The 26,207-nt window shown below is 41.3% G+C and overlaps 1 protein-coding gene across 1 annotated transcript in view; it reads left to right on the forward strand.

Moving 5' to 3' along the window:
* Positions 1–18,840: 18,840 nt before the first annotated feature.
* Lpin2 (lipin 2) overlaps positions 18,841–26,207 on the forward strand; it is a 97,170-nt gene continuing 89,803 nt past the window's right edge. Inside the window, exon 1 of the mRNA XM_042675362.1 lies at positions 18,841–18,954. The gene's annotated coding sequence lies outside the window, so the exon portion shown is untranslated. The remainder of the gene's footprint in view (positions 18,955–26,207) is intronic.

A 26,207-nucleotide genomic window follows, 5' to 3' on the forward strand; every position in this document is an offset into this window, starting at 1 on the left:
ACTTCCAGCTTTTTACTGATTAATCGGAGGTGAGTCTCACAAACATTTCTGCCCAGGCTGGCTTGGTACTGTGATCCTCAGATCTCAGCCTCCTGAGTAGCTAGGATTACAGGCATGAACTACCACCACCCAGCTGGAATGTTAATTTTGAGACATTTATCAGACCTATGAATATAACAGTGGGGAGGTTGAATAGACAAAGCTCTGGTTCAGGAAAGTGATCATGGGAGAAAAATTAGATGTCAGGAAGAGGAGGAGGGTGCAAAGAGGTATGCTAGAGGAGACAACTTGAGAGACAAGAAGAGGGTTGATGAGTGCCAGAAAGGCACAAGAGAAGAATGTTTGGCCCTGAAAACAGAGTGGTCCGCTGTGTCTGATCAGAGTGAGGTGGTCGTTGAGTTTAGTTTTTATGTCACAAGTCTTGGTGTGGACTTGAAAGAAAATGGACATTGAAAAAGTGGGAGCTGGGTGGTAGTGTAATCCTGGGCCTGTAATCCTAGTTACTGAGGCTGAGATCTGAGGATGGACATTTAGAACCAGCAGGGGCAGAAAAGTCTGTGAGACTTTTAATTAACCAGCAAACAGCTTGAAGTACCAGTGTTGCTCAAGTGGTAGAGCACCAGCCCTGAGTGAAAAAGCCGAGTGAGAGTGCAAGCTCCAGTACCTATATTTAAACACAAACTAGCCCAGCCCACTGGCTCATGCTTGTAATCCGAGCTACTCAGGAGGCTGAGATCTGAGGATCGCGGTTCACAGCCAGCCCAGGCAGGAAAGTCCATGAGACTCTTATCTCCAATAAACCACTCAGAAAACCAGAAGTGGCACTGTGGATCAAGTGGTGGAGCACTAGCATGGAGCTGAAAAGCTGAGGGACAGCACCCAGAGTTCAAGCCCCACAACAAAACAAACAAAAAACACAACTAAACAATGGAGACCCAGAATACAGATGGTTTTAATGTCATTTTCCCGATGGAGAGTAAAGAAATGATAGATGGTAGCTGAAGAGGACTCTGAGTATATGTGGGGGGAGGGTATGTCTTTAGGATGATTGATAATAGATTGACTCATGTAGGTGATATTTAACTGAGGAGATACAGTAAGATACAGACAAATCCTGTGCTAGAGGGAAAGAGTGACTAAGATGGGTGGAGTTTGGTTATATGTGAGCAGAAAACCTTGCCCTCTTCCTTCACAGGAAAGAAGGCAGAGACTCAGCACAGGCATATGTAGTAAACTGTAAGAAAATGCAAAGGTTCTTATTTAACTGATTCAGCCTTAGTTTTTGGAAATGTTGAGATTTGAATTCAGGCTTGGTGCTTGCAGAGAGGCACGCTGCCACTTAGACATGCCTCCAGTCCCTTTTGGCACTGATTTTTTTCCCCATGTATTAGTCCTTGAACTCATTGATATCATACTCCTGCTTGGCCTTTTCTTTCATGACTGGCTTTCTATCACTTGAGCCATGCTTCCACTTCTGACTTTTTGCAGGATATTTGGAGATGGGGAGTCTCTTTGGCTTGTCTGCTGGGATGACTTTGACCCTGGATTCTCAGATCTCAGCCTCCTGAAGAGCTAGAATTAGAGGCATAAGCCACTGGTGACGGGCTTGAACTGATGATGTTTGAGATCATCTCACTTCCTGTCTGAGCAAGCATCTACACTGCTATTTTTTTTTTTTTTTTTTTTGCTTCTCCTCATACCTGGGATGGCACAAACAAACCACAACCAGCTTCTTCTGTTGAAATGGAGTATTGTAGACTTTTCCAATTGGGCTAGCCTGGAATTACAATCCTTCTGATCCGAACCTTCCATGTGGCTGGGATACAGGCACAAGTCACCAATGTCTGCCTCTGATTCCATTTTCTTAAGGGTCCTGTTACTAAGTCTTCACAAAGTGAAGGATTGGGGATAAGATGGGGCACTGAGTTGGGTATTTAAAAGAGGTAAAGGTATGACATAATCATCTTAGAAAGCAGGAGATGTAGCACGGTTTCCAGGAAGTGTCAGGCCTATTTGAAATCTGGGTGTATGAGTTTAAAATGAGACTCATCTGCACAGTTAGGCAATTTCCTGTATAGTATTTGATTGCACAAGTGTCATTATGATAAAGACCTGGAGTTTACCAGGTGAGTAAATAGAGATAGAATGGAGAAACTAAGGAAAGCAGGAAAGCGAGGTGTACCAGGAAGTGATTGGTTGAATAAAAAAAAAAAGAATATATATAAATATATTTGCCATATACAATATATTTATATAATATATATTATATAATTATATAGTGTATATATTACAATATAATATATGATATATAATATACAATTTATAAATATGCATTGCATAAATATAATTATATATAGTATATAATATATAAGATTTTTAATGGACTGGTAATGTGAATGAAATAGAACATTTGGAATTTAAGCCTTCAAGTAAATCTGCCAGAGGATAATATATCCTAGTCAGAAGGTAAAATGCTTAATTTTGAAATGTCAGAGAGGTTTCTCCTCCTCAGGCTTCCCTTAATTATAGGTAACATTTAAGTTAATATTATGAAACAGGCTATAGTTAATAATCTAAGAGCTAAACTTCACAAAGAGCAAGAAAGGTGCCTGGTTGTCACTTTACTGAAATAGTTCCCCTCCTTCCTCTCATTTGGCTGAAGTTATGTAACTAGAAAATCAGGCTTCTTCCAGCTACTTCCTTTCAAATGAAGATGTAGGGGAAAGATGACTCATCCCAACCCAGGCAGGACAAAAGCACTCATTCCTTCTTGCAGTACGAATTCTGCACCTCTTAGAGAAGGATCCAGTGTGGCCCACCCAGTAGGGCACAGTAGGGCACAGTGCCTGGGTAGCCCAACACTGTTCCCCTTTTTTCTCTCAGTTTTATCCTTCAGTGGGAATTAACTTCTCAGATTATTTCCAGAGACGGGGGCTTTACATGGGAAAGGGCAGAGGCACTGAGTACCTACAACAGAAAGTTTAGGCCATCATAATTGGCTTGGTATGGGGCTGGGAAGTTGGCTCAGTGGTAGAGTGCTTGCCTTGCATGCCTGAGGCCCTGGGTTCCATTCCTCAGCACCACATAAGCAAAAAGAAAAAAGCCGGAAGTGGTGCTGTGGCTCAAGTGGTAGAGCGCTAGGCTTGAGCTGAAGAACTGAGGGACAGCGCCCAGGCAGAGTTCAGGCCCCACAACTGAAGAGCTGAGGGACAGAAGCGCCCAGGCAGAGTTCAGGCCCCACGACCGGAAGCAAAAAAAAAAAAAAATTGGCTTGGTATTGCACTGATTCTCTTAAAATTCAAGTAAAACTAGAAGTATTATAAGAAAGGATACAAAGCAAATATAAATATATGTATATATATAGTTTTTTTTAATGTATATCTTGGGACGTAGAAATTCTGCATGTATTTATCATTATGAAATACAGATACTGCATTAAATTGTTTAAGAATCTTCATTACAATATCATTTATAATATTACAACATAGAAAGCAATTTTGGGTGTAAGGGTAATCTGGCTGTAATCTGGCAGATGTCACCCCATTGAACATCAGGGTTGATTTGGCTGATCTGGCTGGCTAGGCAGGAGTCCCTTCCTCCCTCACCACTCCATGTGTGTTCCTCCTAAAGCTGCTCACTCGGTTGAAGAGGACAAACCACCCTCACCCCCAATAGAGGAGGACTGGTCTTTGTTCAAGAGTAGCTATGTTCCCCTGCTAGAACCTCCAAACAAGCTCTCATAAAAGGCAATTTCACAGTAAAAACAAGAGGTTAAGAAAACTGAAGTAGCTGAATACTGATGACTCACACCTATTTCAGGGGATCATGGTTCCAAGCCCAGCCAGGGCAGAAAATTCATAAGACTCCATCTGCAAAATAACCAGCAAAAAGCTGAGTTGGAGATGTGGCTAAAATGGCAGAGCACCAGGTAAGCAAGCAAGCTGAGCAAGAGGGCTCTTGATGAGCTCAACATTGTATAGCTGTGAACGTAGCCATCAAAATGTTGATATGTTACCCGATGCATAAACAAAGCTCATTTCTTTCTTTAAATTAAAAATTGCTAAATAAATGCAAAGGGGAGAAAAGATGAAAAGAATATATACCACTATTGATAGCTATTATACTATATGATGGAATTATAGGCAAGTTGGTGTAATTTTGTTTATGCTTTGTTATGTTTTTGTTAGAAAATAAAACAACTAAGTGTGAAGGTTTTCAGTCATAAAGGAAAATATTCCATTTTATTTTTTATTTCCCAGCTGTGCAAAATGAATTCATCAACTGGCCTTTTAATTTTGTCCTTAAGTCTTAATTAACTAACAAGGCTTTCATTCACAATATTTATTCTGACAGCATTTATCACAAAGAAGCAGTTAGTTCACTCAACCTAAATTACTTGATTGGGAAAAAAAATGGTTCTTGCTGGAACATAATGATGCCCATAGGCAGACAAGGAGGCACAATGTTGTTTTTCTAATCTATGGGTTTTCCAATAACTAAATTATCTTCTCTTGGAATGTAGGTAATGCAGTACCTTCAGTTTGAAGACATGCAGCATTGTAAGGCTGAACAAACACAGTTCAGGTTCTTGCTGGTATTAGAGTGGCAGTCTGGTAGAGAGAAAATGGCAAGTGGCTACCATCCAGCTAGCTGTGTGCAGAAAAATTAGCAGAAAAAACAGAAGACCACCCTCTGAAATGTCATCTTATCCCTATTTCCTATACTGCTACTTAAACTCCAAACAGACCACGAATGGAAAAGACAAAGAAAAAGGTAGGCCAAAAAAAGAAATCTAAAGATAGCTGAGCTCTTATGGTTCATACATGTCATCCTAGCTATTCAGGAGATTGAGATCTGAAGATCATGGCTGGAAGCCAGGCCAGGCGGGCAAATCTGAGAGACTCTTATCTCCAAGTTAACCAGCAAAAAACTAGGAGTAGAAGTGTGGCTTGAGCTGTGAGTCAAAAAGCCAAGTTAAAGCATGAAGCCCAGCATTCAAGCTCTACTATCAGTACACACACACACACACACACACACACACACACACACACTCACAAAATATTAAAATGGAAAAGCATAGAAGATTAATATACTACTCTAATAATAATAGCAACAACAAAAAAAGTAGAAAAGGAGAGGGCCACAGCACTCACTGTGTTCCCATTGGCAGGACAGTGGCTATACAATGACAACAATGCACTGTCACGAGAAGAAAGAAGTTCCATCCATCTGAGCACAATAGACCGCCCTTCTAGAGCAGACATTTTGTTATTCTTGTACCCTTAAAACCCTGACCTTGCTCGCTGAAGTTGGCCCATGGTTTTCCTCTGTGTTGAAAATGCTTAGTAAAAATTCCATGGCTGGGGAAGTGTAATTTCATACTTCTAAATGGAATAGAAAAATGCCAACAAGTAAGCTAATAGAAACTTACCTTTTTATTACCTAATGTATGGAATGTCTACACAAATATACTCAGGTTAAGTATTTACTTAGACAAATTCTAAGAAGTACATTAAGCACGTTGGGAAATGAGAATAAAGAGGATGATATGCCTTATTTTTTCACATTGTGAAGCAGGAAAATGTCCCATCAGTTCTGGCATTTGAAAATTAAAGCTGATCATTATCAAAATCACCAGCTGCAACAATATCAAAAGGCATATCTAAAAAATAACAAACAAAAAGGCTAAAGGTAGACCTGTGTTCAAACCTCAGTACTGCCATAAATATACACTGTGCCATATATAATTATATATTAAATAATTATACTATATATTATATTTATTATGTTACATTATAATAATTTAGAAGCCCTAAAGAGCCTATGGTTACAGTAAATGTGTCTAGGTAGAATACATTGAAGAAAGTGAATAAATCTTTGATGAATGTATTATTAGTCAGCTTTCAATTACTGTAACTAAATCCCAAGATAATGAACTTACACAGAAGAAAGAGTAAGATGGCTCAAGATTTTGGAAGTTTCAGTCCATGTTCAGTGGGCCCTGCTGCTTTGAGCCTGTGGCCCCATGTTACACGAGAGCCTGTGGCAGAAGAAAATTACTCACCTCCTGGCTAGTAAGTAAAAGAGATAAAAGGAAGGTGAATGGTTCCAAATATTCCCTTAAAGGGTATGCCCCAATAACCTAAGGACCTTCCTACTTGGTCCCACCTTTTAGTGGGCCCACCTGGGGACCAAGTCTTTGCCACCTGGATCTTTGGAGGACATTCAAGAGTCAAACTATAGCAATCTTGTGAGGTAGAAATGTGAAATTATCACTGAAATAAAAGAAGAATTGGAATACGAGAAAACAGGAGATATATGGTTAGGAGAAAATTCTTTTTCTTAGGGTTTTGAGTATCATTTTGTTTGTTATAGACAGAAAGGGCCTTAAGAGAAACAAGAATGAGACAAGGGAGAGAGTTCTGGAATAGGAGAGGAGAGGAGGCAAGAGGACGTGAACAAGACGGGATGAGCAGTGCATTTCCCCACAGACTTAGCCCAGAACTTGAGTGGTGAGTTGATACATGGACTATAAATTCAAGGGTGTAGTCGTTACTGGAGGAGAGGGAGAAGAGTGAGGCCCAGCTCTGGAGGCAGCCTTGTATAGTGAGGCTCACCCTACCTGTCTTGTAGGTTGCAGGGTTCCAGCTGGGAGTGTCATACACTTTTACCCTGTAGTGTGGCATCTCAGAAATAGAAACACCAGAAGTGGAGCTCAGTGTGGATTCTGGCATGGGCCCCAATGACTCAAGGAGTCAGGCCTAATAGTAATTGCTTAGCTAGAGAGCTGAGCAGTGGTGGCATATACCTATAATCCTACCCACCCAGGAGGCTGAGCTCTGAGGTGGTCTGAGGCCAGCCTTGGGGGAAAAAGGTTCATGAGATTCTTATCTTGAACTAATCAGCGAAAAGCTGGAAGCGGAGGTATAGGTCAAGTTGGTAAAGTACCAGCCATGAGCAAAAAAAAACAAATCTTAACTGAAACGTGGTTTCAGGCTATATGGATGAACCAACAGAGCAGGTAAGGGGGAAAAAAAAGGGCAAAGAGTTGTCTGACTATTTGAAGACAGAGCCTATATAAATGCCTCATTATACCTCCCAAACTTGTGTATACATATTATATTCTAAGTGAATGAGCAGAGTACAATGAAACCCCTTCCCCTCCAAGAATATGTTTCAAGACCCTAATAGTGAATTTCTGAAATTTCAGATAATTGACCCTTATACATAGAAAGCTTAAACTTATATATGTCAATTTCAAATGACAAATTAAGCATAAAATGAGACTGCTAATAAAATAGGAAAAGTAATTTTTAAAAGGTTTCAAACCTATCAATTATTTATCTCTGGAAATCTTAATTAAATACTTTCAGACCTCAGTTGACCATAGGTGACCAAAATCTTATCTCAGAGTTTAGGATTAGGAGTGAGGTGAGGCAACTGTTTAAGATACAAACTCAACCAGGAGCTGGTGGCTCAAGCCACCTGTAATTTAGATACTCAGGAGGCTAAGACCTGAGGAGCACAGGTTGAAGCCAGCCCAGGCAGGAAATTCCGTCAGACTGTCATTTTCAATAAACTACCCACAAAAGGCCAGAAGCAGTCCTGTGGCTCACGAGGTAGAGCACTAGCCTTGAGCAGCAGAAGCTCAGGGACAGCACCAGGCCCTGAGTTCAAGCCCCAGGACCAGAAACACAAAAAACACACAAAGAAGATACAAACTCTCAAGACAATACCTGCCTGGTGGGTAACATAGACATTTGCAGGCAGAGCCAAGAGATAAACTCAGAGTGGGCAGCCTATCTGGTCAGTTGAAGAAAATGCTGTGCATAGAAGGCATCTTCCAAATACACTGGAATATTTACCTTCTATCCTTCCTTTGCTGAGTTTATTTACTTTAACTCTCCCTCCTTGCAACTAGCATAGTCTCTCATAAAGAGCAGGCCTTCTAGATGTGTTTACAGAACTTAATGCAAAGCAGACAGTGGTTGGTACTTGCCTAGCTTTCAGTGTAGCCATGGAGCAAAAAGCCTTCTGCATATAGGCAGCATGGCTTGTACTTGTTGCTCTCTCTTAGCCTCACCGTGCATTCTGTCTTGTTCATTTTCTGGCTACCTGGGCAGCCTCCATGAAACTTCTGGGATTCCTTGTATGCTCACCTAGCTTTGCAGTGAGCAATCATAAGAATATGCCAGCCACCAGGCAGCCGAGTACAGCCCCACTCCCCACCCCTTTCCGGATCCTCACAGACCAAGGCACTGAACAGGCCGGCTCTGGATGCCCTTCCAGCATCTCAAGGCATCCCATGAAGGCTTGGCTGCATCCCACCAGGATATGCAACTTGCTCAGATGACCTTGGGTAAATACTTTTCCCTGCTCCAACTTTACCTCCGGGCGATCTGTGGGTGGCCCATCTGCACAGTTTGCCCATCTCAGCAGGCAGGAACTAGAGCAGACCTGTCACTAATCCTCAAACCCATGAAATTTGTTATTCTGAAATTCCCTGGCTCCTTCTCCACAATAGAGGCCTTGTGCAAAGGCTAGTTTGCATGAGAAATTTAGGTAAAGCTGTTAGTGCTGTTAACAACCATGGACCGGGAGCCAGGCCTCTGATGCCATACATGTAGTTCAAACCTCTTCAGAAAGAATGCCAAGTTGCAGATGAGAAAAATAGCAGAGAAACTATTTAAGACTCTTGTCATGAGACAGAACCAAAAATCTGGGCCACAGCTCCTAGGTGCAATGGAAGATGACATGTAGGACATCTTACATGAGATTATCCCAATCTTATTAAATATTGCAATGTAGGCAGCAACTCATTTGCAATGCTCATAATGAATCTTGCTAGACAGCTGAAGGTCTCTAGCTAAAAGTATGACTGATTAAAAGCCCCTCGGGACAAAATAAATCTTTTGAGTGTGTCAGTTTTGTCTCCCTCCAGTTCTCTTATATCTGTCCCCTTGTGTAACAGCTAGCATGTGAGACCTAGCCAGGTGGCAGAATCACACTTAGCAAGCTGGGCTTCAAAGCCACCATTTTCTGTCTAAAGGTCAGATCAGCCTCCTTCTTAGCCCCCTGTGGAAAGGGAATGAGGAGGCCACTACCTGTCTCCCCTTGTCCCATGATGCTTCTGAAAGAATTAAAACTTAAAAAAAACAATAAGGAATAAAATAAAAAAGAACAATAAGGAATAATAAATGTTTGAATGGACTTTTCAACATTATACAATGCATAGATATATTGAAATATCACACAGTGTCCCCCTAAGTATGTGTCAATTAAAAATAACATTAAAAATATAAACCACCAACAACCACAAAAATAGAAAGCAGTGCTTCAGAGAGTGTTTGGCACATTGTAAGTGAACAGTAAGAGGTTTCCTATTCCATCTTCCTACCCTTTATTCCTGACCCATTTTCCTCAAGGGCCCTTTTCAAAGGGCAAAGAAAAGCCTGTTTGAGACATATTAGAGCTTCAGTTCACTTCTTGTACTGGAATGGTTTGGAGTGCATGGAGTCAGGAATTCACATTGGTGGGAATTTCTTACTGAAACGATTTGTTTTTGTTTAATGGAATCTGTTCTACCTGCTTTCTGAAGGGAAATCTACTTTATCCATAAAGTAGATAGTGGAGTTGAGTGAGGTAATTAGTTTGTGCTAGGTTGATCTATCCAATGCATGGATGAGCAATCTAAGGCACTGGGAGGTGAATCAATAGGTCATGTGCCAAGGAATGGATGAGTGGAGAAAGAGTGGAAATCTCCGCACTTCCACCAAAGCTGTTTTCTCTCCCAGTTGCACTGAGACACTGGCTTTTGAAGTTCAGAGGCCAGAATAGGATACAAGTATTAAGAAAACACAGGACATGTGACTCAGTGTAGAGTGTGTGCCTATCGTGCTCAGGTTCCCAGGTTTGAGAGGAGGGAGGAGAGAATAGGAAGAAGAGGTGCCCTGTGTCTGCGATCCCAGCTTAGAAAGCAGGGTCAAAGGATGAGGCCAGCTTCAGGCAAAATGCAAGACCTCACTCTTTACTTTTGGAAAGCAAGAAGGAATGGTGATTGGCTCAAGCTGTAGAGTGACTACCTAGCAAGCTTGAGGCCCTGAGTTCAGATCCAAGTATTGCCAAAAACAAAAGAAGGAAAGAAAAGAAGGAAGGAAGGAAGAAAGGAAGGGAGGGAGGGAGGGAGGGAGGAAGGAAATGAAGTTAAAAAAGAAAGACAAGATGCTCAATTATTTTTGTCCTGTGTTTGATGCCCAGCTTTAGTGATGCAGCAAAGACCTTGTTGAATGCATATTGGTGGGGAAAGCCACCAATCAGGAGCTTATACTTACTTCTGCCATGAGCCATATTTAGCATCCTTCTCTCCAAACAATCTATGTTGGTTGAACTGCAAATGTCCACAGGAAGAACAATTTCACAACCAGGAAAGGCTTCACAATGAGTCAGGGCTTTAGGCTCTGTCTCCAACCAGCTCTACCATGATTAGCCAACTGTAATAGACAAGTTATACCACTTGCTCAGCCCTGCTGGCTATTTTCGGCATCAGTATATATAAAAAGGAAAGAACTTGCTGACCTCACTGAAGTGATAGAAGGATTAATCAATGAAAGAAAATTTACTAAAGCAGTCCCCATAAAGTTCTATTTCCTTTATAGACTTAGAAGGTCAAATATATTTAACTCGAAGTCATTTTAGTTGAACTGCTAATAATATGTATACCACATATTATTATAATCATCAATAGATTTCCTTTTTTTTAGGGCCTTGTGCCTGTGGATCAGGCATTATTCCGCTTGAGATATGGCCCTTGACCTTTTTTTCTTTGTTCTTCTTTTTCTTTTTCTTTCTTTTTTTGTGCTTTAGTGATTATTTCAGATGGAATCTTTTTTTGTCTGGGGCTGGGCTAGAACTTCCATCCTTCTGATCTCCACCTATGTCGCTGGGATACAGAGTGATTTTTATTCTTCATTATTAAAGCAGAATAATTTTTATCATATATCAGAACTAACATCTCAGTGTCAGCTATCTAGAAAATATTCTTCCCTCAACCTTTTGTTTAACTGAGAAATTACTAAACTTTTACTAAATTGTGCAGTTCCTGCTCTATTATTCCATACTCTTTATTCTTGCCTCCTTGAAAGGGCTGCTCTCAATTCATATTCCATCTTTTTTTAAATAGATGAATTCCCTTAGGAAATAGGGATTTAAAATTCTGCATGATTTCTATAATTACTATTTTGGTCGCCTTCAAATGTTTCAATCCAACTCTCCTAAAATATATGACCCAAGCCTGAATACACTAGCATGAGTACACTCCTTGTACAGAAGACATAGCTCCGTATGTAGACACTTCTCTGCCTTATGTCTTTCCGGTCACTTTATCAACCTTGAGATTTTTGCAAAAAGCAAATTGTAGCCATTAAATGCAGCAGATCACATGTCCCACACATGTGGGTCTTTCTAAAGCCAATGTGATTTACGATGCTAAGTTTAAAAAGCTATCACTGCTGTTTATTGACCTGCCTGTCTTTTTCATGGCTTTTCCCAATGAACTGAGACAAGAAAACTCTTAGAAGTATACTCATCTTGGATGATATAGCATCATCACCTGACTTTGCGAATTAAATACTGTGCCTTACGTCAGGGAAAGATCCAAACATGGTTCACTTTGAGAAATGTTATTTCTATGTTCCTAAGTAGATGAATAGAAAAGAAGTTTTTGAAAGTGAAACTTTTTTTGCAGAACTGGGAGGTTTTGAACTCAGGTACTTGTTCTTGCTAGGCAAGCCACTTGAGCTATACCACCCCATACCTCAAACGCTTTTTGCTCGACTTATTTCTCACACTTTTGGGGCTGGCCCTGGACCTCAGTAGGCCTACATACTGTATACATCTGTGTGGCTGGGATCACAGGCATGCACCACCACATGCTGCTTGTTTGTTGAGATAGAATTTCAATAAGTCTTCTTCCCAAACTGGCCTCAAACCACTATCCTCTTAATCTCTGACATCTCTGTAGCTGATTACAGTACCTGGGAGATTGGGTTTCCATATAAAGAATCATAATACTGGCTCTGTTATTCAACAAAAAGGAAAAACTATGTCTAGATGATGAGGTTAGGATGAAGGTGAAAAGCACTTGCTTAGAACTGGGAAGAATAAATAGAATTGAGGGACTGGGAAAACTTTCCAGAAGGAAGAATCAAGGTGCGCAAAGTTGAATGGGAGTACAGAAGATGTGTATGGTTAACAGACAGAACTAGAAAATGGGTCAGGGGATCATGGTCCCTCAAGTAATTCCTCGATGACCACTGGTCTGGCTGAGGGTTCACATGTGGCATTGCTATGTGAATATCTCCAGGTTGCTGGACTGTCTTAAAACTAATTCAGGCAGCTGAATGTGGTAGCACACACTAGTAGTGTGAGCTACTCCCCAGGATGAGACAGGAGGACCACAAGTTCAAAGTCAACCTGAGCTAGCAATATAGTAAGACTGTCTCTTAAAAAAAACAATAAATTAAAAAAACAAAAACTAGACCCCGGTTTTCAAAGCCTAGAGCACTGATAATAATGAGCCTGTACATTTGGAAATAATTGGCTCCTCACAAGTAAACTGTTTACATCAAACATTGTTTTTTAATTGGTTGTTTTTATTTGTTTTTTTTTTTGGGGGGGGGGCCTGGTCATAGGGCCTGAACTCTGGGCCTGGGCGCTGTTCCTCAGCTCTTCAGCTCAGGCTAGCGCTTTACTACTTGAGCCACAGTGCCACTTCCGGCTTTTTTCTTTTTGCTTATGTGGTGCTGAGGAATCGAACCCAGGGCCTCATGCATGCAAGGCAAGCGCTCTACCACTGAGCCACCTTCCCAGCCCTGTTTTCAATTTTTAATTATTGTTAATTAAGTTTTAAATTATCATTAAGTAGTTATACAGAGAGATTTCAATTCAACATTTCAGTTTGTGAGTGCAAAGCATCTTTTTTATTGTGAAAATACTGTACAGAGGGGTTACAATTACATGGGCAAGATAATGAGTACATTTCTTTTTTTTTTTTAATTTTATTTTATTTGTGAACATACTGTACCGAGGGGTTACAATTACATGGGCAAGATAATGCATACATTTCTTACCAAGCATTGCAGCCTCCTCCTTTGTTTACCCTTCACCTCCCTTCCCAGCCTCCTCCCCTCCCCCCCAATGAGTACATTTCTTATCAAGCATTGTAACTTCCTCCTTTGTTCCCCCTTCCCATCCCTTCCCAACCTGCCCCCCGCCCCCCCCCAATCCTCCTCCCCCACCACCCACCAAAGCTCTAAAGTTCGTTTTCAACATAACGACTTGTACATCTCATTGTTGCAATGGGTCCACAACTGTATCCCTATTTAAATGATTTGTTTTTTCCCTTCCCCTCCACAAATTATACGGACATCAAGTACAGTGAAAGCAGGGTTATACCCTGAGGGAGGGACATAGAAAGCAACAAAGAAATAATCTTATAAATGTGTTACATAAAAGAAAAAAACATTTGAATACATATCTTAGGGTTCATTTCCCTAACATCAACTTATCTGACCTTTTCTGCTTGACTCAGACATATACGAGTTATTGCAAATAAGGGAAACCATGGGACCTATGTTTCTTTGGGCATGGCTTACTTCACTTAATATAATTTTTTCCAGGTCTTTCCATTTCCTAACAAATGGGGCAATGTCATTCTTTCTGATGGAGGCATATAATTCCATTGTGTATATATACCACATTTTCTTGATCCATTCATCTACTGAGGGGTATCTGGGTTGGTTCCATATCTTAGCTATGGTAAATAATGCTGCAATAAACATAGCTGTGCTGGTAGCTTTAGTGTGGTCTTGTTTGTGAACATTTGGGTAAATGCCCAAAAGTGGGATTGCTGGGTCATAGGGGAGCTCTATGTGGAGTCTTTTGAGGAAACTCCATACTACTTTCCAAAGTGATTGAACAAGTTTACACTCCCACCAACAGTGCAGTAGGGTTCCCTTTTGACCACATCCCCTCCAGCATCTGTTATTAGAGTTATTGATTATAGCCATTCTAACTGGGGTGAGGTGGAATCTCAATGTTGTTTGATTTGCATTTCTTTTATGGCTAGATAGGTTGAGCATTTCTTCATGTGTCTATTGGCCATCATTCTTTCCTCTTCAGAGAAGTTTCTCTGTAAGTCTTTAGCGCACTTATTTATTGGGTAGTTGTTTCATTGAGGATTTGTTGTTGGGGAATTTAATTTTTTGAGTTCTAGTATATTTTAAATATGAGACCCTTGTCCATCGTATGGCTAGTGAAGATCTTCTCCCAATCCGTGGGCTTTCTATTGATCTTGCTAGCTACGTCCTTTGCCATGCAGAAGCTCTGCAGTTTCTTACAATCCCATTTGTCCAAACTTTCTTTGATGTGTTGATTCTGGGTCTCTTTTAAGAAAATTTCGGCCTTTGCCAAGGAGCCCTAATGTTTCTCCTGTAATGTTTTCAGGGTGTCTGCTTTGACTTCAAGGTCTTTAATCCATTTGGAGTTGATTCTGGTGCAGGTGATAGGTAAGGATCTAGCTTTAGTTTTCTATAGGTGTTTAACCAATTTTGCCCCCACCATTTACTGAAGAGGCTGTCTTTTATACATTTTATTTGTTTAGCTCCCTTATCGAAGATTAGGTGGCTATAGGTCTGTGGGTTAATTTCTGGGTCTTCAGTTCTATTCCATTGTTCCTGAGGTCTGTTCTTGTGCCAGTACCAAGCTGTTTTGATTACTAAGTACAAAGCATCTTGATCAGTGTTGCCCCTTTCATCATTCTTCCCCATCTCTCCCAACTCTATCCATCCTTCATCTGCAATTTACCTGGTTCCATCTTCACATATGTACATTGAATATTATGCCTGCGTTTGCCCACCCTTCCTCTCTCTATTCATGTGTTGCTCCTTCCCCTTGATCTCACTCTTCCCCTTATATACACAACACATGTTCCAGCTTCCTAGTATTTGTTGTTGTTGTTTTGAAACTGTAAATTAATTATTTAAAGGAGTAAAATCAAAGCAGGAATCCTTCCCTGCATATACCATACTTCAGTTAATACATGTATATGATCCTGTATGTTTACATATATATTTATAATTTAGATTTAACTTCCACACGTGAGAGAAAACATGTGACCTTTGTCTCCCACATTGGAAAAATTATATGAAGACAGGTTTCAGCAAGCATCATTGTGAGATTTATCCAAACACATCTCAGAGATGAATTAGTGAGCCCCTCTGAAGCCAAGGATGTTTTCTCAGGAGTCTTCTGTCTCTGAAACAAAAACAAGACCACCAGAAATTTTTCTTTAGGAGGCTAAAAATGGAAGAGATAAAGAGATGTTGGCCCAGTGGGAAAATAAAGCTTCCAAGGCCTGTGCACACTCTTCTATACTGGGACCTAAATTTAGAATCAAATCTGAAAACAAGATCAAAGACTGCTTCCTTTGCAAATTCCACATTCCCAGTCTGAGTTTCCGTTGGTATCTTGTAAGATCATTTCCCAAGCTGCTATCCCAGGCTACATCTGACTCAGAACCTCCCCTCCTCATCCCCCTCCCCCGCCCCACCGTGTCCCCCAAACCGAGAGCTGGATTTTCTGGCACAAGATCGGAGGAAAATTCCAGAAAATTCTTCAACAACTAGAGTTTGGAAAGGAAGATTTTCCCCATCATTCCCCAAGCCTAAACTGAGCTGCTTTCTCCCTCCCAAGGCTGTGGATTATTAAACCTGATTTAATTAAACTCTGATTACCTACAAAAGCCTGGCAACCTCAGTCCTCAGATCTCAGCCTCCTGATTAGCTAGGATTATAGGAATAAGCCTGGTGCCCAGCCTGGCCTTTTTTTCTGATCATTTTTTCCTCTTGCCACACCTCTGTTTGCACTTTATCTTTTTTCCCTTCTACACTGAAACAAAAAGTTCTAGCTCAAGCGAATTGTGTTTTAGAGAGGAGGTGCAGTCAGAGTGATTGTTACAGAAAATGAAGGAGCATTGGGGACAGTAGAAGTTCCAACAAAGAAGTTTCCTTCTTTCTGTGCTCTTTCATACAAGTCCTGATTTATTCTTAACTCAAAAGTTAATACCCACAAAGTGGGCCATCCTGGATCAAGAAAATGTGATATATACATACACACACACACACACACATACATATATATATATATATATACATATATATATATATATATGAATTCTATGCTTCCATCAGAAAGAATGACACCAGCCATTTGTGTGGAAATTGAAAGACTTGAAAAAAAATGGTATTAAGTGAAGTAAGCCAGACCCAAAGAAACATAGGTCCCATCGTTTCCCTCATTTGTAATAATGTAGTATATGTCTAGGACAATCCTAGCAGATGAGAAGAACAGCTCAATAGCTATGTACATATGACCATATAAGATGATGCTAAGCAAAATGAATTCCAAGACATGGACACAAACAGTTTTTCTTTGTTGCTGTTGTTTTTTAATGTACTGCATGATTTCTTTTTTCTTTTGTGTTTTCCTTCCTATGGTTTATCTCTAATTGTCACTGTATTTGATCTTGGTACCCTAGGTATTTTATATATATATATATATATATATATAATATATGTTTATCTGAATTAGGGAAGGGAAGGGGAGCAACAAAATGGTGAGACAAAGGACAAAGGGGGAACCAATGTGCCAGCAATACTCACAAGATAGTATGTTAGAAATGATCTGTACAACTTGGAGGGGGAGGAGGTTGGGGAGGGAAAGTGGGAGAAAACTGAGGGAGGAGGTTACAAGTTCAACAAACAGTGTAATCACTACTTTACTTATGTAACTGTAACCCCTCTGTACATCACCTTGACAATAATTTTTTTCTTTTTAAATACATTTTTATTGTGAAAATACTGTACAGAGGGGTTACAGCTACATGAGCAAGGTAACGAGTACATTTCTTATCCAGCATCGTTGCCTCCTCCTTTGTTTTTCCCCTATACTATCCCGTCCCTCCCACCTCCTCAACTATACCCCCGTACCCCCCACCCTCTAGTATAAAGTTTTGTTGGTTTTTTTTTTAATTGTGAAAATACTGTACAGAGGGGTTACAATTACATGGGCAAGGTAATGAGTGCATTTCTTATCAAGCATTGTTTCATCCCTTGTTTCCCCTTCCCATCCTTTCCCATCTCCCGCCCCCCTCCCCCTCTCTCCTCCCCTCCCGGCACCTGCACCAAAGTTGTAAAGTTCATTTTCGACCTAACATCTTATACATCTCATTGGTGCAATGGGTCCACCTGTATCCCTATTTAAACTGTTTTTTCCCTTCCCCTCCACAAATTATGCCAACATCAGATACAGTGAAACAGGGTATTTATACTGTGGGGGAGGGACATACAAAGCAACCAAGAAATATCTTATAAATATGTTAGACACAATAGCAAACAAGAAAAAACATTTGAGTCCTTAACTTGGGGTTCATTTCGCTTAACATCAACTTATCTGACCATTTCTGCTTTTCTCAGACATATACTAGTCATTGCAAATAAGGGCTTGACAATAAAATTTTTATTTATTTATTTATTTTTGTAGGGGTCCGGTCGTGGGGCCTGAACTCTGAGCCTGGGCACTGTCCCTCAGCTCTTCAGCCCAAGGCTAGCGCTCTACCACTTGAGCCACAGTGCCACTTCCGGCTTTTTTCTTGTTGCTTATGTGGTGCTGAGGAATCAAACCCAGGGCCTCAGGCATGCAAGGCAAGCGCTCTACCACCGAGCCAACTTCCCAGCCCTTGGCAATACAATTTTTTTTTTGGGGGGTGGGGTGGGATCCGGTCGTGGGGCCTGAACTCTGGGCCTGGGTGCTGTCCCTCAGCTCTTCAGCTCAAGGCTAGCGCTCTACCACTTGAGCCACAGCTCCACTTCCGGCTTTTTTCTTTCTGCTTATGTGGTGCTGAGGAATCGAACCCAGGGCCTCAGGCATGCAAGGCAAGCGCTCTACCACTGAGCCACCTTCCCAGCCCGGCAATAAAATTTTTAAAGAAAGTTAATACCCAGAAAGTGGGCCATCCTGGACTCAAAAGCAATCTCATTTCCTTGTAAACGTTTGTGGAGGGAGCCCAGTAACTAAGTTGGGGAACGTTCCATAGATTAGCTAATTGATTGATGACTATACAGCACTATAATAGGAATTTACATTTATTTTTTAAATCCTGGCAGAAGAAACTTATAGGGAGAAAAATACAAGTCTAACAGTAGAAAACTAACAGTAGAAAATAAACTGGGCATAGTGACATCTACCTGTAATCCCAGCACTCAGGATGGGCCTACAGAAAGATCCAGAATTCCAGGGCAGAATGGCCTAGTTAGGAGACCCTGTCTCCAAAAACAAAATCAAAACAATCTATAAAGCCATACATTTCATCACTCTTCCTCCAATTTTCTAGCAATGGAAGAAATTTGTCTATTATTAGTGAGTCACTTAGAGACGTACAAAGAAGAGAGAGAGAGGGAGAGAGTAAAAATGACTAAGAAAACTAATGTAGTTAAAAGAGCTGTCACGAGGGAGAAAATGGGGAGGGGTAGGAGCAGGAAGGAGCAGGAACACTTCGCTTAGATGGGGCTTTCCTGAGACGCCTCAGCCCAGCCATTGTACAGAACAAATGTCCTGAACCTGAGCAGAAAGCAAGGAGGGGTTTTGAAGTTTGTTTGCAAGAGTTTAAAGTGTCCTCTGGCGACACATTCTTAAGAACAATTTGTAATAGTACAGACATTCCATTCAAATTAGTGGCTGTTCTGAAAAGAAATTAAGACAGTAGCTGCTGAGACAAGCAATCTGGAAGAACAGGAAAGTTAATATTCACGGAGTTTTCCAGGCTGGTCTCACAGTCCTGGCTCTGTATCTGCTCTGTTCCTGAACTCCCAAATGCTCTATGGGCAGCAGCCTTCTCAGGTGAGTATCTTTTAAAGTCTCTCTGCCTCTCTTAGTGTCTAAAACTCTGATTCTCAGTGTTTGTTTGGTTAGCATGTAAATACAAACTGATGAAGGCTTTGTCTTTCACAGTAAAACTAGAGGCTTTAAACCTCAGGCCAAACTCCAGGAGTTTCACGTCAAGTAAGGCCACTAACTCCTATAGGACAAATAAAGAGATTTGATTAAAGACAGAGGAAGGAGCTATATTTCGTGGCAGCCACAGAAAGACAGCACTTCAGTATTTCATCAGCTGTCTTCTGGAGGTACAGACATTTGTTAAATAGGGAGAACTGGGATTATATCAGAAAGGTATACGACCTTAAAAGAGTCCCAAGTCACAGGTATATTCAGAGGTGACCAAAGGTAGTATAATAGTCCATTGTCAGGATTGTTCAGGTGGGGTCTTATTACACTTTGTGTCATTGACATAAGAAATGGTAGCAAATAAAGTCGATACTCAATGTACATATATGAAAATGGAACCAGGTGCTGAAGGAAAAGGTGGGAAGTTGGGATAGATGGGGGGGGGCAGAGAATGATGGAAAGGGGTGGCATTGACCGAGATGCATTGTATTCATAAGTTGATATGTTGAATTGAAACACCTTTGTACAACTCTACACACACATACACACACACACACACACACACACACACTAATCTTTTTAAAAAGCTGAATTCTGGAGGCTCATGTCTATAACCCTAGCTACTCAAGAGGCTGAGATCTGAAGATCAAAGTTCAAAGCCAGCCCTTAAAAAAGAGAAAGGAATGTCTGGTGCCAGTGGCTCATGCCTGTAATCCTAGCTACTAAGGAGGCTGAGATCCGATGATTGTTTGAAGTCAGCCCCAGCAGAAAAGTCCCTATGAGACTCTTTTTTTTCCCCAATAAACAACTGAAAAACCAGAAATAGCACTGTGGCTCAAGTAGTAGAACACTAGCTTTGAGCACAAAGAGGCTCAGAAACAGCGCTCAGGCCCTGAGTTCAAGCCCCACAACTGACGGGGAGGAGGGTGAAGGAGAGAAAGAGAAAGAGAGAGAGAGAGAGAGAGAGAGAGAGAGAGAGAGAGAGAGAGAAAGACAGAGGCAGAGACAGAGACAGAGAGACAGACAGAGACAGAGGCAGAGACAGAGACAGAGAGACAGACAGAGACAGAGAGAGAGGATGCTATTAGATATGCTGTTTCAAGTATAACAATAAAGTAAATAAATAAGTAATTGTGCCTGACGAAGTGGTCATGTCCTGGCTTCCAAGAGGGCTGCAAGTGACTGCAGAAGAGAAACAAAGTCCATAGATATAAAATGGAAAAGTCTGAACTTCTTAGCCTTTATCTGGTTACCAGTTTATTTGTGGGTCAAAGTAATAGTCAATGTTTCTCAGAAAAGAAAGCAGCTTTTCAAGCACTTCCTACTGCAGTATGGATGAAAAATCCTTCTATAGGACACAGGATGTATTTTCTCCAAACATCCAGTTGAAAACTGAGAAAGGCAGTGGCTGCTTCAAATAGATAATGGTTTTAAGATGGAGTCTCCTAGGTGACATGAAGTGATTTCAGGAAGGTTTGTCTGTTGGACAGGGCAATTGTCTCAACTGCTGATTGAGTTTGCCTCAATCATAATGTACTATGGTGGCCTAAGGAATTAAGCAGTGTGACAATGAGAGGGGATTTCAACTCCTGTGGCAGATATGTTGATTGATTCCATGGTCTCTAATTTTATGAGCTGGCAGCACGTGGGTAGTGAAAATAAGGAAAGCTCATGGTATGACTGGAAGAATCTTCGTTGTCAGGACTGGGAATTATTTCCACCAATTTCAAAGAGGACAATCAGGGTTGGGCTGGTAGTAGCCCACTGAGAGAGTACTTGACTAGCATGTATGAAGCTTAGGTTCCATCCTAGAAAGGTGAAAGGAAGGAGATGGAGGAAAAGGAGGAGGTAAGCAAGTCTAAATGGAATGAATGACTTATTAGAAAAGTTTTCAGCTTCAGCTGTTTCTTTTTGCCTTCTGACCCATTTTATGTGTAACTATGTCCTCTTTATCATTTAGAAGGATGTAGCATAAAAACATCTGTAATGTTCTGTTGAAAAGCAGTCATTCCTTTGCAAAGAGTTAGGGAAGTTCTAAGACATACTGTATTTATCTTATAAGTGATGAAGGGAATCACAGTTTGTAGACATACAATAACACTAAAAAAATGTAGTGTATGAAGCTGGGTGTTGGTGGCTCACACCTATAATCCTAGCTAGTCAGGAGGTTGAGATCTGAGGATTGCAGTTGGAAGCCATTCCAGGCAGGAAAATCCTTGAGACTGTTATCTCCAATTAACCACCAGAAAACTGGAAGCGGAGCTGTAGCTCAAAGTGGTAGAGCTCTAGTCTTGAGTAGAAAAGCTCAGAGACAGCACCCAGACCCTGAGTTAAGCCCCAGGATCATCACCAACAACAACAAATGTAGTGTATGGTGTATGAGAGATCCTAAGTAGTGGAATACGGCAAGAAATAAAATCTATTTGAATCAGAAAGTAAGAAATTACATGATACAAATGTATATGTAACAACTCAACATATACACAATGTATTGCGATGAATGTGAAAGTTCAGCAATGTTGCTTAAGTCAATATATAAAATCATTCACATTGATAAATACCAGCAATAAATAAGTAGGACTGGTGTGTGTGTGTGTATGTGTGTGTGTGTGTGTGTGTGTGTGTGTGTGTGTGTGTTGATACTACTGTAGTTCTTGATCAGGGCCTAGGTACTGTCCCTTAGCTTCTTCACTCAAGGTTGGTATTTTACATTTTACAACTTCACCCACACCTGGTTAGAGAAAAGAATCTTACAGACTTTCCTACCCCTGCTGGCTTCCAGCTGAGTTCCAGCCAAGATTCTCAGATCTCAGCCTCCTGGGTAGCTAGGATTATAAGCATGAGTCACCAGTGCCCAAAGATCTGTCAAGAATGATGTTGAGAAAAGATACCAGTTAGAGGTCGGTGCCTCATGCCTGTATTTGTAGCTCCTCAGGAGGCTGAGAGGATCTTGTTTTGAAGCCAACCTGATCAGAAAAATTTTCAAAAATCCATCTCCAATTAACCAGCAAAAAGTGGGGCTAGAATTATTGCTCAAGTGGTAGAGCACTTTGGAGGGAGCCAAACAAGTGCAAGACCTTGAATTCAAGCTCCAATACTAGAAGCAGAAACAAGATGAAACAATTGCAACAAAAATTATTGCCAGGAAGAAAAGGCACCTGTTAGAAGGTTCTCTATCAGTTAAGCCATATAGTAGCATTCAAAATTTGATAAATAGTATCAAATATTTAATTTATACCATTTAAATATCACCACATTTTTCTTTCTGGACCCATGATTTTCCAAACAATTAAATTTTTTTAGTATCTTAAAAAAACTTATTCTAGAGCCAGGGTTTGAATTTAGGACCTATCATTCACTTGGCTTACTTGCTTAAGCTGGCACTCTACCACTTGAGCTATACTTCCAGCTCAACTTTTTTTCTGGTTATAAATAAACTGCTCAAGCAGATGAAATCTCATGGATTTTTCAGCTTTGAACCTTTATGCTCTGGATCTCAGCCTCTTGCATAGCTAGTATTACCAGCATGAGCCACCAGTGCTTGGTTTGAAAATTAGCTCTTATCTTCATTGAATTGTGCTCAGAAAACATGGTCTCTATGGCACAACGGTTTCAAAATGTTTTGAGGCTGGGCTTAGGGTGCATAAGCAATCTACTTTAATGACTTTTCTGGGTATACTTTTTTTTCTTGGGTATTACGTTGAATCTGGAATTCCACTTTTATATGCTTATTTATCTATTCATTTATGCCGATACTGGGGTTTGAAGTCAGGGCCTGGGCCCTATCCCTTAGCATTTTCACTAAAGGCTGGAGCTCTATCACAGCTCCCCTGTGGCTTTTTGGTAGTTAATTGGAGAAAAGAGTCTCATAGATTTTTTCTGCCCAGGCTGGCTTCAAATCATGATACTCGTATTACTGAGTAACAAGGATTATAGGCATGAGCCACAGCACCTACCTTAGAAGTTACTTTTTTTAACCCAATAGTATGTAGTACTGAACCTGTTCACATTCTCTCTCCATTTCTCTCTCCCCAACATCCTGCTAACCACTAGTCTACTTGTCACTTCTATGAGATCAGTATTTTATCCCAGTACTAGCACCAAAAAGAGAGAAAGCCAAAGGGGAAAAAAAAGAGAAACAAAATAACTTCTAATATTCTGCAGCACAAGAGGGTAATCATGGTTGACATCACGTAATTGTCTATCTCAAACTTACTAGTAGAGGGTCAGTGGCTTACACCTATAATCCTAGCTATTCAGGAGGCTAAGATCTAAGAATTGTGGTTCAAAGTCAGTTTGGGCAGGAAAGTCTATGAGGCTTTTACTTCCAATTAACCACCAAAAAGCTCGATGTGGAGCTGTGGCTCAATTGGGCAGATTGCTAGCCTTGAGGAGAAAAGCTCAGGGATAGCACCCAGGCCCTGAGGTCAAGAGCTAGGGGCCAGCATACACATGGAGGAGGAGGAGGAGGAGGAGGAGGAGGAGGAGGAGGAGGAGGAGGAGGAGGAGGAGGAGGAGGAGGAGGAGGAGGAGAAGAGGAGGAGGAGGAGGAAGAGGAGGAGGAAGAGGAGGATGAGAGAAGAAGAAGAAGAAGAAGAAGAAGAAGAAGAAGAAGAAGAAGAAGAAGAAGAAGAGGAGGAGGAGGAGGAGGAGGAGGAGGAGGAGGAGGAGGAGGAGGAGGAGGAGGAGGAGGAGGAGGAGGAGGAGGAGGAGGAGGAGGAGGAGGAGGAGGAGGAGAAGAGTGGAGGAGGGAGGAAGAGGAGGAGGAGGAAGAAAAGAAGGAGGAGGAGGAGGAGGAGGAGGAGGAGGAGAAGGAGAAGGAGAAGAAGAGGAAGAGGAGGAGGAGGGGAAGGAAGAAGAAGGAGGAGGAGGGGAGGAGGAGGAGGAGGAGGAGGGGAGGGAGAGGAGGAGGAGGAGGAGGAGGGAAGAAGAAGAAGGAGGAGGAGGAGGAGGAGGAGGAGGAGAAGGAGAGGAGGAGGAGGAGGAGGAGGAGGAGGAGGAGGAGGAGGAGGAGGAGGAGGAGGGAAGAAGGAGGAGGAGGAGGAGGAGGGGAGGAAGAGGAGGAGGAGGAGGAGGAGGAGGAGGAGGAGGAGGAGGAGGGAAGAAGAAGAAGAAGAAGAAGAAGAAGAAGAAGAAGGAGGAGGAGGAGGAGGAGGAGGAGGAGGAGGAGGAGGAGGAGGAGGAGGAGGGGGAAGAAGGAGGAGGAGGAGGAGGAGGAGGAGGAGGAGGAGGAGGAGGAGAAGGAGAAGGAGGAGGAGGAGGAGGAGGAGAAGGAGAAGGAAGAGGAGGAGGAGGAGAAGGAGGAGGAGAAGAGGAGGAGGAGGAGGAGGAGGAGGGGAAGAAGAAGAAGGAAGAAGAAGAAGAAGAAGAAGAAGAAGAAGAAGAAGAAGAAGAAGAAGAAGAAGAAGAAGAAGGAGAAGGAGAAGGAGAAGAAGAAGAAGAAGAAGAAGAAGAAGAAGAAGAAGAAGAAGAAGAAGAAGAAGAAGAAGAAGTTATTATTAGAGAGAACTTTATATGGTCCCAACACAAAGAAATGATAAATACAAAGAAATGAAAAATGTCTAGGTGATGGATGTACCAGATGGCCTGATGTGATCCATTACACTCTGTAAATGTACAATTAAAGTGTCACACTGTACCCACCTAACTATGTATACCTACTGTCAGTGAACTAAAACTATATAAATTAAATAGCATATACAAATATATAATATTAAACAAATATAATGTTCATTTATTTCAAAACACAGGTTTGGAAAATCAACCAGGCCCAGGATAAATATTAACTTCACTGCTTACAAGATCTTCATCTTCATCTTCATCTATAACAAAGCTCCTCTCTCCTGGGAATCACCAGACAGGAGACAGCTTGTGTCTTCCAGCCCCAAGCTGGGAAAACTTGATTCTTATTCTAGGAAATCCCTTCTCCCCTTTCAGATTTCCTCAGTGATAGACCTTATCCACGGCATGCTCCCTCTTGACTTAGGTTCCTCAATGAGTTTAGAGATTGAGAGATAAAAGGCAAGAAGGAAATGTATTGAAACAACTTCTGCTTTCCATTCCATCATTGTCTAACTTCTTGAGACAGGCACTAGGCCTGGGTCCATTCTCATAAGGGGAAAATTGCAAGGATCTAAACAGAAGTTAATGTTGGCAAAGTTGTCTCACTATGAAAGGAATTGCTGAAGCATGCATGCTCAAGGACCAGGGGATAAAATGGGAGCAAGGAGGACTCTGTATATCCTCTTAAGAACTTGGACTTTTTGACAAAAAAACAATATACAATTGTACATGATACAGGAGTCTAGACATTTGACATGTTGGTCTAGAGACCAAAGGAGGGTATTCTTAGGAGATGATCACAGTGCTCAATAGCTATGGGCATATCTATGGGCATAGATATTATATAAAATTTTGTTTATTGAAATGAACTCCAAGAAATTTGAAACAAGAGGGTTTTTTGTTATTTTACTTCTTGTTTTTTTCTCCTTTGTAGCTATTTTTTTTTTAAATTTCTGTACTTTAGGTGTTTATGTGTTTGGGGGAGAATAAGGGGAGCGCAGAAGAATAGTGGGGACAAAGGGTGAACAATGCAGCAGTGATACTAGACACTATAGGAAGCGTATGTAATTCTCAAAGCAGGCCTGTTTCTATTTTGTTGACATAGGAACTGAGGGATAAATTCTTTCTATGGTTTTACTTATGCTTCTCCATAGTGTGTGTGTGTGTGTATTTTGAAGCTGCATGCCTGTAATCCTAGTCACTTGTGAGGCAGAGATCTGAAGATCTTGCTTCAAAGCTGGCCAGGACAGAAAAGTCTGTGTGACTTTTATTTCCAATTACCCAGCAAAAAGCCAGAAGTGGAGGTGTGGCTCAAGTGGTAGAGTACTAGCCTGGAGCAAAAAAAACTTAAGGGACAGTGTCCAGTCTTCCAGTATTCATTGGATGGGTGGTGGGACCTGGAAGGGGGGGGGGGGCTTGATTTTGGAAGAGCAGATCCAGATCCAGTCTTTTTTTTTTTTTTTTCTCTCTCTCTGATGTGCTTGGGGAAGTGAAACCATCCTTTTCCGTGAGGCCTTGCTTACTTTGGGGGAAGTTACCCACAAGCGAGGCAGAAGGGCCTTGTGGGGAAGGGAGTGTAAGGGTTC

This window comes from Dipodomys spectabilis, unplaced genomic scaffold, assembly GCF_019054845.1.
Source record: "Dipodomys spectabilis isolate Male_0828 unplaced genomic scaffold, ASM1905484v1 ptg000024l, whole genome shotgun sequence".
NCBI lineage: Eukaryota > Metazoa > Chordata > Mammalia > Rodentia > Heteromyidae > Dipodomys > Dipodomys spectabilis.